General features: G+C 36.3%; 1 long non-coding RNA gene across 6 annotated transcripts in view; it reads left to right on the top strand.

Annotated features, from left to right (window-relative positions):
• The window catches only part of LOC118520346 (uncharacterized), a 593,589-nt gene that overhangs the window by 405,304 nt on the left and 175,510 nt on the right, over window positions 1-12,775 (top strand). For 5 of the 6 annotated variants that reach the window (XR_013446615.1, XR_013446614.1, XR_013446611.1 and 2 more), the window contains one exon: window positions 4,930-5,121. This is a non-coding gene — a long non-coding RNA (uncharacterized LOC118520346). The remainder of the gene's footprint in view (window positions 1-4,929; window positions 5,122-12,775) is intronic. The other variant, XR_013446612.1, reaches the window with a different exon arrangement.

Raw genomic sequence — 12,775 nt, 5'->3', positions numbered from 1 at the left:
GTAATATTAACTTAATAGAGTCTGAAGTTAATCAGCATCTTTAACTTATGTCTGAACTATAAAAATATAAATTTAATAACATAATATACAATGAATGAAATAATTACAATCGCCATACAATTTTTATTTTGTCACTGTTCAGCATTATAGTTCTGTTCTGTTTTCAACCCAGCAACCAGATATTGTTAACATTGATTTACACTGTAAATATCAGCTCAGTTTCACTCTTATTATTTACAATATTTATAGTCACCTTTCATTCTTAAATTTTCACTCTTTCATCTGAGAACAGTTTTTATCTTCCTAAATATATTCCTTAGAATTTTCTTTATTGTATGTCTTTGGTGGTGTAGTCAGTTTTTCTTCTGAGATGGGCTTTTAGTTCATCCTACTTCTTGAAATATAATTTCACTATTGTCTTAGATTGAGTTGGCCAAGAAACAAATTTCAGTACACAGATAAGCATGCAGTGGAATTAGTACAAATTTTGGGATTAACACCTGTGGAAGGGAAGGGAAGAAAATGGAATCAGGGAGTGGGAGAAGTAAAGCTTCAGTGGAAGCTTATAGGAAGTTCAGATGATGGAATGTCCCTTCAGAGCTATCTCTAGTTGGGCCAGGGTACCAAGCCTTTGAACCTGGGCATTGATTCGTCATTAGCTGTGGTCTGCGTGAGGAAGAAGCTGTGACCTCAGTAAAGCCGCTTTTGCCAGCTCAGACTATGCCCAAAGGGGGCTAAGGGTTCCGAGGTGTCTTCCAGACATTCTCAGGAGTTGGTGTAATAAATCCTTTGTTCCCAAAGAGAGATCTTAGCAATTTATTTCTGTTATCCCTCATGACTATGCATAGAATTTCATATTGATGGTTATTTTCTATCATCACATAAAACTATGTGATAGTTTTTTTTGTTTGTTTGGAATCTTAGAACAAAGAATCCATTGTATTCTGCCTTCTGTCATTGCTGTTGAGGAAAGAGTTATCAGTCTAATTGTTTTATTCTAGATGATTTACTGTCCATTTCCGGTTACATTTAAAATACCTTTCTCTTTCTCTTTCTCTCAGAGCAGCTTTCTTCTTTATGTCTGTGTTCTGCAGATGAAGTGACTGATTCAGCAGCAAATCAAAGACTGAGCTCAGCTCAGTTCTTCCAAAGACAGCACAGTTTCCTGGGTGCTCCTGCACACTGTCCTCCCAGAGGCGGGCAGAGAAAGAGCTACCTCCTGCCATTCTGTATTAGGATGCTTTCTCTTGTGCATACAGAAACTCCTCTCAAATCGACCTAAATCACAGGACTTTTATTGGGCCCCATAATTATGGCCCTGATTCCATTGTTTTGGGATTCTCTTGATTTCCCCCTCCTCCTAGTATTGGCTTTATCACTGGATAACTTCTTTTATGGTTGCAGGATGGGTACTGCAGCAACTCAGGAAACATGCTCCCACATCCGTATCTAGGAAAAGGAGAAACTGTGACTTTCACAATTACCATGGCTTCATTGGCAAAAAGTCTCTACACATTTTATTGGCCGGAAGTGGCTTAACTCAGTATACATACAAACCAGACACAGGCTAAAAGAAAGAATAATCAAGTCACACTACCGGGTAGAAGAGCCAATTTTCAAAATTTCATTGTTGCTACATGATGTAGGATGTGTGAAATGGAGCTTGAAAGGTCCATTTCAATAAGCACAATGGGCTTCTACAGCCTGAAGCAGGCACTCCTTGACTGGTGTGCATAGTGTCTGATTCTGCTGTAAATATGTCGACTTCTTGGTAAAAGTGACATTTTCTATAGCTCAGAAGTCTTTAGCCTTGAAGTCATTTCCAAATGCAGAGATTTCCTTCTATTGACTACTCTCATATTTGACCTAGGATTCATTAAGTATTTTTGTTAGTCAGACTCACTGAGAAGCCGTCAGCTCTTCTGGACCCATATTAACCACATCCAGAATTGTTTCCCTGTCTTATTTGTGAAGAAATAAATCTCACTTTCCAAATCAGGATCAAAGCAATTTAGGAAGTATCCATGCAATTAAATTCAACAAATATTTACTGAGTAACTTCTGAGTCTAAAACACATTGCTTTAACACTTGGTAATGACTTGGATATTCCTTTTGCATGGTGTTAATATATTTATATGCACTTGTTGCACTTGCTGATTGCTTGCTCAGTAAATAGTTATGTTCTCTCTCTTTTTTTTTTTTGTACCTGTGTTTGAAGAATTCTGTATTTCAATCTAAATTTAATCAGGCTTAGAAAACACTCTTCCTCTGCAACAATATCCTTCACATAGTATTCTTCCTCTGACAAAAATGTAGAAATCTTACTGGGTGTACAGAAATGGGGCATTAGAGTGATTGGATGTACGTTTAAGAAATGGGTTTCAGGGTGAGAATCACCCACCAAAACTTGTCCTTTACCCATCTCTTGTCACAGATTTAACATTTCTACATGTGCTCTCCAAGCTTGATCCAGTCTTTGTGTGTCAATATAAATAGTATTTTCTTTTAAAAATAACCTAGAGCCTGGGTGGCTCAGTTGGTTGAATGATGGACTCTTGATGTTGGCTCAGGTCATGATCTCAGGAAGGTGAGATCAAGCCCCACGTTGAGCCCCTAGTTGGGCTCCACTTTCAGCACGGAGTCTGCTTGTTCCTCTCCCTCTGCTCCCTCTCTCCCATCAAATAAATAAATAAAATTAAAAAAAATAACTTGGACCTTTTCTTTTTTCTTCCCGAAGCATATGAGATAGTGCATTTTACTGTGTTAGTTATGTAAGAATCCTTGCTGCTCTTTTCTCTGCCATTTAGCCTAGGCCTCGCTTGGTATTTTGAGAAAGAAAAGGACTCTGAGATTTCATTTAGGATTCTAGAAGTAGAGATCTATAAGCCTTCATTGAGGAAATATACAAACCTAACATATTTTTGTTTTGTTGGGGGAGGATGTTTTATATATTTTTTATTTTTGCCCAAATATCCCTAAATATTGTTCAGCTTTTTAGAACAATAAATAATCAATGATGCCATCAAAACATTTAAAGCCTAACAAGTTAAATGTATTTTTTTTTTTTTTGCAATTTTGACTTAGAGTCTCTGTAAAGCATAAAAACAATATATAATGGACAAAGAAATAAATGAAACATTTTATAATCTTAGAATATTTTCTATGGTATAAAAGTAGAGAATTTTCTCACTCTTTTCCAAGTTAATTTATATTTCATAGATCTAAAGAGAAAAAGAAAACTTGAAACACTAATGAACATTTTAAAAGTCCAGGAAAATAGTATATTTTATCAGTCTAGAGTTGCCCTGCTATGATTTTAAATAAATTATTTTCTTATTTTGCCTTCAATTGCATAAAAGTTGATTTGGCATTTGAATTTTAATAAATAAACCAGCTTCACAAATAAGAAATAATTTTAACAAATAGGATTTAAAATGTCAGATCCATTATAAATTTAAATATTATCCTGAGGAATATGGAATAGATTCTTATAACACAAATGGGAGTAATTTATTTGAATTACTAATATAAATTCTTTACTTATTGTGAGCAAGGTATTATAGTAGGTTCTATACAGAGATTACCTAGTTAAATCCTCTCCATAAGCTCATGAGGCAAGTATAATAATTCCTATTAGTATAGCATTATTTAGATATATTCATCTTCTTAAGAAACATATATCCTTTTATACAGACACATGCTTTGTTGAGTTAATAATATGGTAAGTCAATGGTGTGGTAGCAAATAAGACCCTCCTCTATGATCATGCTAGAGGATAATAAATTTTCAATTCATTGATGACCTCTGGGCTTGACTGATTAGCATATTGGAGTGGATGGTAAGAACTAATTTTCAGTAATCCATTCATAGAATGAGTTTAGTGTCTGTAGGAGACAAATGGCTTGCAGAGAAAAGATTTAAGGGAGAAGAAGTAAGCCATCAAAGAGACAATTTGAGTAAGTTTTTTTTGTGTGCTGTGTGTAACATGAACCCTGGTCACATCCCACAGTATCTTCAGTAAACTATGCAGTACTTGTTAATGCATGGTGGGGTGGGATCTATGGTGGGTAGAATAATAATAATAACAGCTGATATTTAGTGAATTCTTATTCTAAGCCGAATATATGGTCACATTTATTCCCCCCAAACAATATTTTAACAGTGCTATTGTTATCCCCCTTTAGATGAGGAAACTGATCCTTTGAGAGGTTTATTATGAGTTATTATTGAGTTGGTAAGTGGTAGAGTGGAGATTTTAACCAATGCCCTATGACTCCTGAGATGATGTTCTTTTTTTTTTTTTTTAAAGATTTATTTATTTATTTGAGAGAGTGAGAATGAGAGAGAGAGAGAGTACATGAGAGGGGGGAGGGTCAGAGGGAGAAGCAGACCCCCCCGCTGAGCAGGGAGCCCGATGCGGGACTCGATCCCGGGACTCCGGGATCATGACCCGAGCCGAAGGCAGTCGCTTAACCAACTGAGCCACCCAGGCGCCCCGAGATGATGTTCTTAATTAGTGGGCAATGCTGCTATTATGAGACCTGGTTAAAAATAAGATCTGTTCACACAATGCTGTCAAGACTGGTAGATCCTTTTTTTTTTTTTTACAGATAATGAAACTAAAGCTTACAGAGACAAAATAACTAGCACAAGATTACTTATCTAATGCAGGGAAGGATCAGAATTTAATTCATATCTAATTCAAATGCCCTGAAGTGTTCCACTCTCCATATTTTAAATAAACATGTTCAATCTTTCTTAATGAGGCAACAGTTTAACTCCCTTTTAAAAAGTGTTCATTGTACTTTTGGTTGATTTGGTCTGAGTTAATTTATAATAGTTCCTTTGGTAATGAGTCTAACTCCATTTTTGATATTTGGTTGTTAACAGTTTTAAGGCTCCCCCCTTCTTTCCTGCCCCACATCTAGGTAAGCTGATGGAAAGCTCAGCTGCTTCCTCCTTTGGTACCTGCAAGAAGGTCAAACCATGCACATTTCATCAAGCTAATCACCCGTGCCCACCATAAAAGCCAAGCTACTCTCCTTTCCCAGCTTTCTAAAGTCAATTTCTGACCAGCTTGAGAACCAGCATGACTCTCCACAGCCAGCCTCTTAATGTTAGTAAGTAAAACTTTTCATATCTTTTGGTAAGTGTGTATTTGTGGTGTCATAAGAATCAAAATTTAGATGAGGGTCCATCTTGTCTCAACAGAATGACTACAATACTTTCCATTAAATATATATATATATATATATTTAAAACTCAGGGAGTAAAGGAATTTGCTGGAAGGATATGCGGCGGTTCCTAATATTAATGGAAGGCTGGAAAACCAGGCTCAGAAACTGGGCAATGACCAAGAGCATGCAGGTAGCAAGAAAGAGAGCCAGTATCATGCCTCAGGGACAGTCTGGTTAGGATATTACTGCTGCTCCTAATGCCACTGAGTACTTATCACTGTCCACATTGCTGACACGGCTGCCAATACCGCCTGAAAATGTCTCCATATACCAATATCATTCGGTCACCGTTTCGAGATTCAAAACTGGAGGTATGAGCATTTAATTATTAGAGCTTATGTATCCACACTGTAGTCAGCCACAAAGCATGGAGGAGGTTTAACTGGCTTCTTCTGACTTAATAATATCTTTCCATTAAGACATGCATAATTGAGGATAACCTCAAAGTAGAAATGTTGCTCCAATTCTGCATGACGAATGTGTATGTATCACCACATTATATCTTTTACACAGTGTTCTTGGATGCAGTTACACTATTCTTAAGTGATTACTATTTCTTCCCTGAAATCCTTTCTTTACTCAGCTTCATGAGGTTTTTCTATTAGAGTTAACCACCTTTTTACTTTTGTTTCTTTTTAAAAAATTTTGTATTGATTTTTCTCTCCTTTCTATCCCCAAATAAAGACACTTCTCAAGTTCTCTTTCCTTTTCTTCCTATGGTCCAATAGAGATAAACTCATCTTCTGAACCTCAACTCTTCCCTATATGGATGGTACTGAGTCTACATCTACAATACAGATATCTTCCTGTCGAATCAGTCTTTCATTTCTGTTTCCTTTCTGAATATTTACATCCAGACTTTCCCCTAGAGGGTAAAAGTGAAAATGACCTAGACTTCATCACCTTCTCCCAACCCTGGTTCTTCCTTAAGATGGACCTGCCTCTGTAGGCTGCCGTGTCTTCTAATCATCCCACCGCCACCATGGAGCATGCTTACTTTCTCATGGCCCGTGTCACCAAGGATTGTCAAACGCTCCACAAACTTTTTGCCAAATTATTAACAGATTGATGCATATGAGAACATGTAAAACAAATTAGACTTTTTGGATCTGGCTGAAGAGCTTTATTGAATATCCATGTGTTTATGTCTTCCCAGTTTTTTATGAAATGAATTCTTTGAGAAGAAATATACAATCTCAGTTTGGAAAAGAAGTTAGTCAGAGAATTTCAGGGGTTATCCCTAGAAATATAACCCAGGAGAAGTAAACCTCACAGCTTGCATGTGTTGGAAATAGCTGTAATAGTTTGATTTCCTTTTACAATATTAATTTGCTTGGATACTGTATCAGATGTCTCTTCTATGCTACTTTCTATTTTTTCTGCCTCACGTGTTTCTGGCATTTTGGGCCACTGTTCCCGGCCTTGCTGCTGTTACTCATTAATTGATTCTGGGTGGTCTTCAAAAAGTATCACACCAGTGAAACACGCTTCACACTATGCCCACATCACACAGCTTCTCTTCCTAGCCCTGCGGCTTACCTGCTGATGCTTAAGTGTGAGATGTCAGGGGACATCTGATGCTCAGTGCCTATGGCTTGGAAGAGGGGAAATTAAAGCCCCATAAATTAACTTCTGACAATAGAATATCAGACTGCAGGATAAATAATTTTCTCTTCCTCCCCAACTATCATTATACGTAGGGGTCTTTATATTTTCTTAGAGGACAGTCTAAGATCTTGAGACCAAGCAAGCAGTGCATATAATAAGTGGTAGCTAACTCTGCCAAATACTCTTATGGTGGCTCTCCCCTCTTTTCCTGCCTCATCCCCTTCCTCCCCTAACTCTGGATATATAGATTTGTGCTCCCTAATAGAATGGAAATGCTTCAGACTTTTCTTTCTGGGAAAACTAACACAGGTGTGCTGTCTTTTCCACAAATACCCTGAGAAGATTATTTAGAAGAAGCTGGGCTTAGAGAACAAAATCCTTTGATGATGCCAAGGCCCAGATGGGGGTGGGAGATAGGGAGGTAGAGAAAAGTTGTTTCAGGGGAAGTTTCTAAGCATACTACTTATGACAGAAATTATGTACCTATGTTGATTAACTATAGTTAAAAGTGCAAAAATACTCAGCCATCAGAAAGGATGAATACTTACCATTTACATATACGTGGATGGAACTGGAGGGTATTATGCTGAGCTAAATAAGTCAATCAGAGAAAGACAATTATCATATGATCTCACTCATATGTGGAATATAAGAAATAGCGCAGAGGACCACAGGGTAAGGAAAGGAAAACTGAATGGGAAATCATCAGAGAGGGAGACAAACCATGAGAGACTCTTAACTCTAGGAAACAAACTGAGGGTTGCTGGAGGGGAGGTGGGTGGGGGGATGGGGTAACTGGGTGGTGGGTATTAAGGAAGCCACGTGATGTGATGAGCACTGGGTGTTATATGCAACTGATAAATGATTGAACACTACATCTGAAACAAATGATGTACTATAAGTTGGCTAATTGAATTTAAATAAAAAATAATACAAAAAAAATAAAAGGGGATTAATCTCCTGGTGTTTCTAAAGTAGTAAATGTATATGGAGGCTTTGTTTTTTTAGGAACCAAATTGCCCATATTTACATTACCTTACAAAGAGGTATCAGATTTGATACTTTCAATGACTAGAAGTAATGGCCAAGTCCAGAGCTGAAGCCAGGTCTCCTTTTTTAGGATAAATTTTATATCTTCGAACTATCAATCACATGAGTGAACATAAATCACCAAAATAAGAAAGAGAATTAGTGCCATTAAGTTTGCAGAAATCATTATCCAACAAGTTTGCATGGTGTGACTTATCCTTGATTTATCTTCTTGATGATCTGTGATATTATTGAGATTTTAAACATCATCTATCCTATTACCAACTATCTTTTGAAATGTTCCAGGACTGCTTGCTTGCACTGGTTAGGAAGAAAACATACCTAAATGAACTTAATGAAAAATTCAGGCTTTGAAACCCAAGCTTTTTTCATATTTTATAGTCAAAACACATTTGTCATAGTAAAATCTTAATATTTGTAAATTTGTACTTAGATGAAAAAGTATCTTAGTGTCCTAGTTGCCAAAATTGTATGTGGCGACCTCTCTAAAACTATATAAGTAAGACAGGATTGAATTGTTTTACAAGAATACATTTTCTTCTTTTTAGTAAAAATAAAACACCAAAAAAAAAACAAAAAACCTCCTAAAAAACAAACCTTATGTAGAAATCCATCCATTATTTCAGTCATTTTGAAATTAATTCTTGAAATTAATTTTTACATTAAAAGTATAGGATTAAATTTACTCTGAAAGGAAAGTATCAAGGAAATTGGATATAAGATAGTTTCTCAAGAAAAAAAAAATCCTGTTTCTAAATTTCTGGCACATCTTAATATTAAGTTTTCTTGAGACACTATTTGGCTTGGCAGAGGCCCTATGTCAATTATCTTTCAGTCATGCAAAAAAAAGCATATAATATTAGGAAAATGTATGGTAAATTTGATGCACTTAATAGGTAAAAATTATTGGACAGAATATAAAAAGTACTAATACTAAAAGAAGAAAATGATAAATTACATTTCATCAACATTGGTAAGATTTTCTTACCAAAAGACGACTTAAAGGATAATCCATATACTGTGAAACATACTCAGAATATATAGATTGCAAAAAACATTTATATCTAGAATATGTACATATTTCTATGAATAAACAATAAAAAGATGGATAACCCAGTTTAAAAAAATTGGCAAAAACCTTGATGAGACACTTTGCAAACGGTAAGTGAATGCCCAATAAATATATGAAGGATGGTCAACACTTTTAGTCCTTGAAGATATGCTAAATAAAGCAACAATGAGATACTATTCACACCTCTAGAAAGGCTAACCAAAGGGGGAAAATGATTCTAAATCCTATCAGGCATGTGAGCCAATTAAAACTCTCAAGTATTGTTGATGGGTGTTGGATTAGTTTGCTAGGGCTGTTTTAACAAAGTACTACAAAGTGGATTTCTTAAGAGATCTATTGTTTCACAACTCTAGAGACTAAAGATGTGAAGTCAAGGTGTTGGCCGGGCTGGTTCCTTCTGAGGGCTGTGGGGAAGGATCTCTTCCAGGCCTCTGTTTGGCTTGTAGATGATTGTCTTCATGTTTATATAATATTCTCCCTCTTTATATATGTTTCCAAATTCCTACTTTTTATAAGGATAATAGTCATATTAGATTAGAAGGCACCTTAATGACCTCATTATAACTTAATTAAGTGCATCTACAACAACCCTATTTCTAAAGAAGTCCCCCTTCTGAGGTAATGGGGATTAGGGCTCAACTATGAATTTTTTTTTCTTTTTAAAATTTTTTATTGTTCTGTTAATCACCATACATTACATCATTAGTTTTTGATGTAGTGTTCCATGATTCATTGTTTGTGTATAACACCCAGTGCTCTATGCAGAGCGTGCCCTCTTTAATACCCATCACCAGGCTAACCCATCCCCCCACCCCCCTACCCTCTAGAACTCTCAGTTTGTTTCTCAGAGTCCATCGTCTCTCCTGGTTCCTCTCCCCCTCAAATTTCCCCCCCTTCATTCTTCCCCTCCTGCTATCTTCTTCTTCTTCTTCTTCTTTTTTTTTTTTAACATATATTGTATTATTTGTTTCAGAGGTACAGATCTGTGATTCAACAGTCTTGCACAATTCACAGTGCTCACCATAGCACATACCCTCCCCAATGTCTATCACCCAGCCACCCCATCCCTCCCACCCCCCACCATTCCAGCAACCCTCAGTTTGTTTCCTGAGATTAAGAGTTCCTCATATCAGTGAGGTCATATGATACATGTCTTTCTCTGATTGACTTATTTCGCTCAACTATGAATTTTGGATGAAACTGGTATAATCACTTTGTAGAACTGTTTGCAGTTAAATACATCTCTATGCTACAATCCAATAACTTCACACTTAGATAAAATGAATGAACTAAATGTAATAACATGGATCATTGCAAAAACATGATATTAAGTTTAGAAGCTAGGGACAAAAATTTCAATTTATATGAAATTTAAGAACAGACAAAATTAATCTATCATATTAGAAATTAGAAAGTGGTTTCCCCACATGTGAGGGAGGGAAAATGACTAGAAAAGGCAAAAGGGAAAATTGTGAGGTGATGAAAATGTTCTTGTTTTGGATAGTGATCACACAATTATACAATAGTCAGAACTAGACAAACTGAACACCTAAAGTTGGGTGTATATTATTATGTTAATTAGACCTAAATCGTACACAGACACATATATACACATCCATACAAATACATATTAATATATAGTTACTTAAAACTAGAACTGACACTTCTAACTCCATGTTGTTAAAATTCAAACACATAAGAAAAATATTAAAATTAAAAATGCAAATCATGGTTGACACTTCTGTCTTAAGCTTGCTTTATGATAAAATTTTGTACTAAGAAAATAACCAGTGAATTTTAATAAAAGTGGAGTTCAAAATTGTGTAACAACAGGAATTCATAAATCTACTTAAAATTGTAGTATTCATGATTCTTCCTTTGGAAAAAAAAACCAACAACAATTGCTATAGGTAACTTAAAACTTAATATGCAGGAGAGTAAATACAGCTCCCTCAGACTTTTCAGACTTTAACTTCAACATAGTTTTTGATTTCTACATTAAGACTCTTATATCAGGACAGTGTCTGTTAGAATGTAGGCACAAATAGCCCCATATTCTCATTGGCTAAATACAACAAAGATTTATTTCTCCCTTCTTCCTCCGTATGTCCAAGAGGGCTTTAAGGGTTTTGCTCATCAGAGGCACTTGGTTAAGAATCTTTCCCATTCACCACCACAGGGGAAGTGAGGCTGTAGGGTCTCTGGCAGTTAAATTCTCCAGTCAGAAAGTGAGGTGCATAGCTTCTACCTACCTACAGATCATCTGCTAGAATTTGTTATATGACCCTGTGTGTCCCACCTCAAGGTGGGAGGGTGTATATCCATCCTCCCATGTCATGGAAGGTGACGAGGATCAGATGTTGGTGAACGATGTTAACATATTTCTTTTTTTTTTTTTTAAAGATTTTATTTATTTATTTGACAGAGAGAGACAGAGCGAGAGAGGAAACAAGCAGGGGGAGTGGGAGAGGGAGAAGCAGGCTTCCCGCGGAGCAGAGAGCCCGATGCGGGGCTCGATCCCAGGACCCTGGGACCATGACCTGAGCCAAAGGCAGACGCTTAACGACTGAGCCACCCAGGCGCCCCTGTTAACATATTTCTTATTTAGGTAATAGGAAAGGCAGATTCTGGGGGCTCTTAAAATCATACAAGTTTCTTTCCAAACCAATAAAAAAGAAATATATTTGGTTTATGTAATTAGAAAGTTCTCCATTTGCTCATATTAGTAAATAATTTATCAACAAACTTTTAGGAGCTAAAATCGTTTAGATAATGCCTCCTTTTTTATTTACTTATTTTTTTAAAGTAATCCCAACGTGGGGCTTAAACTCAGGACCCTAAGACTAAGAGTCACATGCTCTACCAACTGAGCCAGCTAGGTACCCCTAGATAATGCCACTAAAACATCAACTATTCACAACTAGAGGACAAAATTTAAAAGAACAAAATAAAATAGAGTGTACGATGTGCAATATTCTTTCTTTGGCTTATTTGAAGACCCTCAATTGTCCAAGTGTTCTAATGATCACTGCCTCTGAAAAATGTATTTGATAAATTGCGGGCGCCTGGGTGGCTCAGTTGGTTAAGCGACTGCCTTCGGCTCAGGTCATGATCCTGGAGTCCCTGGATCGAGTCCCGCATCGGGTTCCCTGCTCGGCGGGGAGTCTGCTTCTCCCTCTGACCCTCCCCCCTCTCATGTGCTTGCTCTCTCTCATTCTCTCTCTCTCAAATAAATTAAAAAAAAAAAAAATCCTAGTAGTATAAAAGGTAAAAAAAAAAAAAACATTAAAAGCATTCACTTTTTATTTCCTTTCCCCAGAATAACATCTGTTATAAGTTTTGTTCATTTCTCCAAATAAATATTTATTTACCAGTGTAGATAAGATCTAGACATAGATGGATAGTTATATAAGTACATTCTGACTGTGTTAGTTATTGTAGTAGTTTTTATCTATGTAGATATTGGTGTAGATATAGATACATATGCACATTTTTCTGAATTAGCAATGTTAGGCAATATTTACATGTTATGAAGGATAAAAAGAGTAACTAACTTTTACTTCAATTCACCCTCTTTTCTTAACCTCCTTGATTTCATTATTATTTTTCTTTTTTTTTACTTTTTTTTAAACTTTTTTATTGTTATGTTAATCACCATACATTACATCATTAGTTTTACATGTAGTGTTCCATGATTCATTGTTTGTGCATAACACCCAGTGCTCCATGCAGAATGTGCCCTCTTTAATACGCATCACCAGGCTCACCCATCCTCCCACCCCCCTCCCCTCTAGAACCCTCAGTTTG

The sequence above is a fragment of the Halichoerus grypus genome, chromosome 1 (assembly GCF_964656455.1).
Source record: "Halichoerus grypus chromosome 1, mHalGry1.hap1.1, whole genome shotgun sequence".
NCBI lineage: Eukaryota > Metazoa > Chordata > Mammalia > Carnivora > Phocidae > Halichoerus > Halichoerus grypus.
Note: the sequence above shows the minus strand (reverse complement) of the source record. Positions and strands in the feature narration are given on the sequence as shown.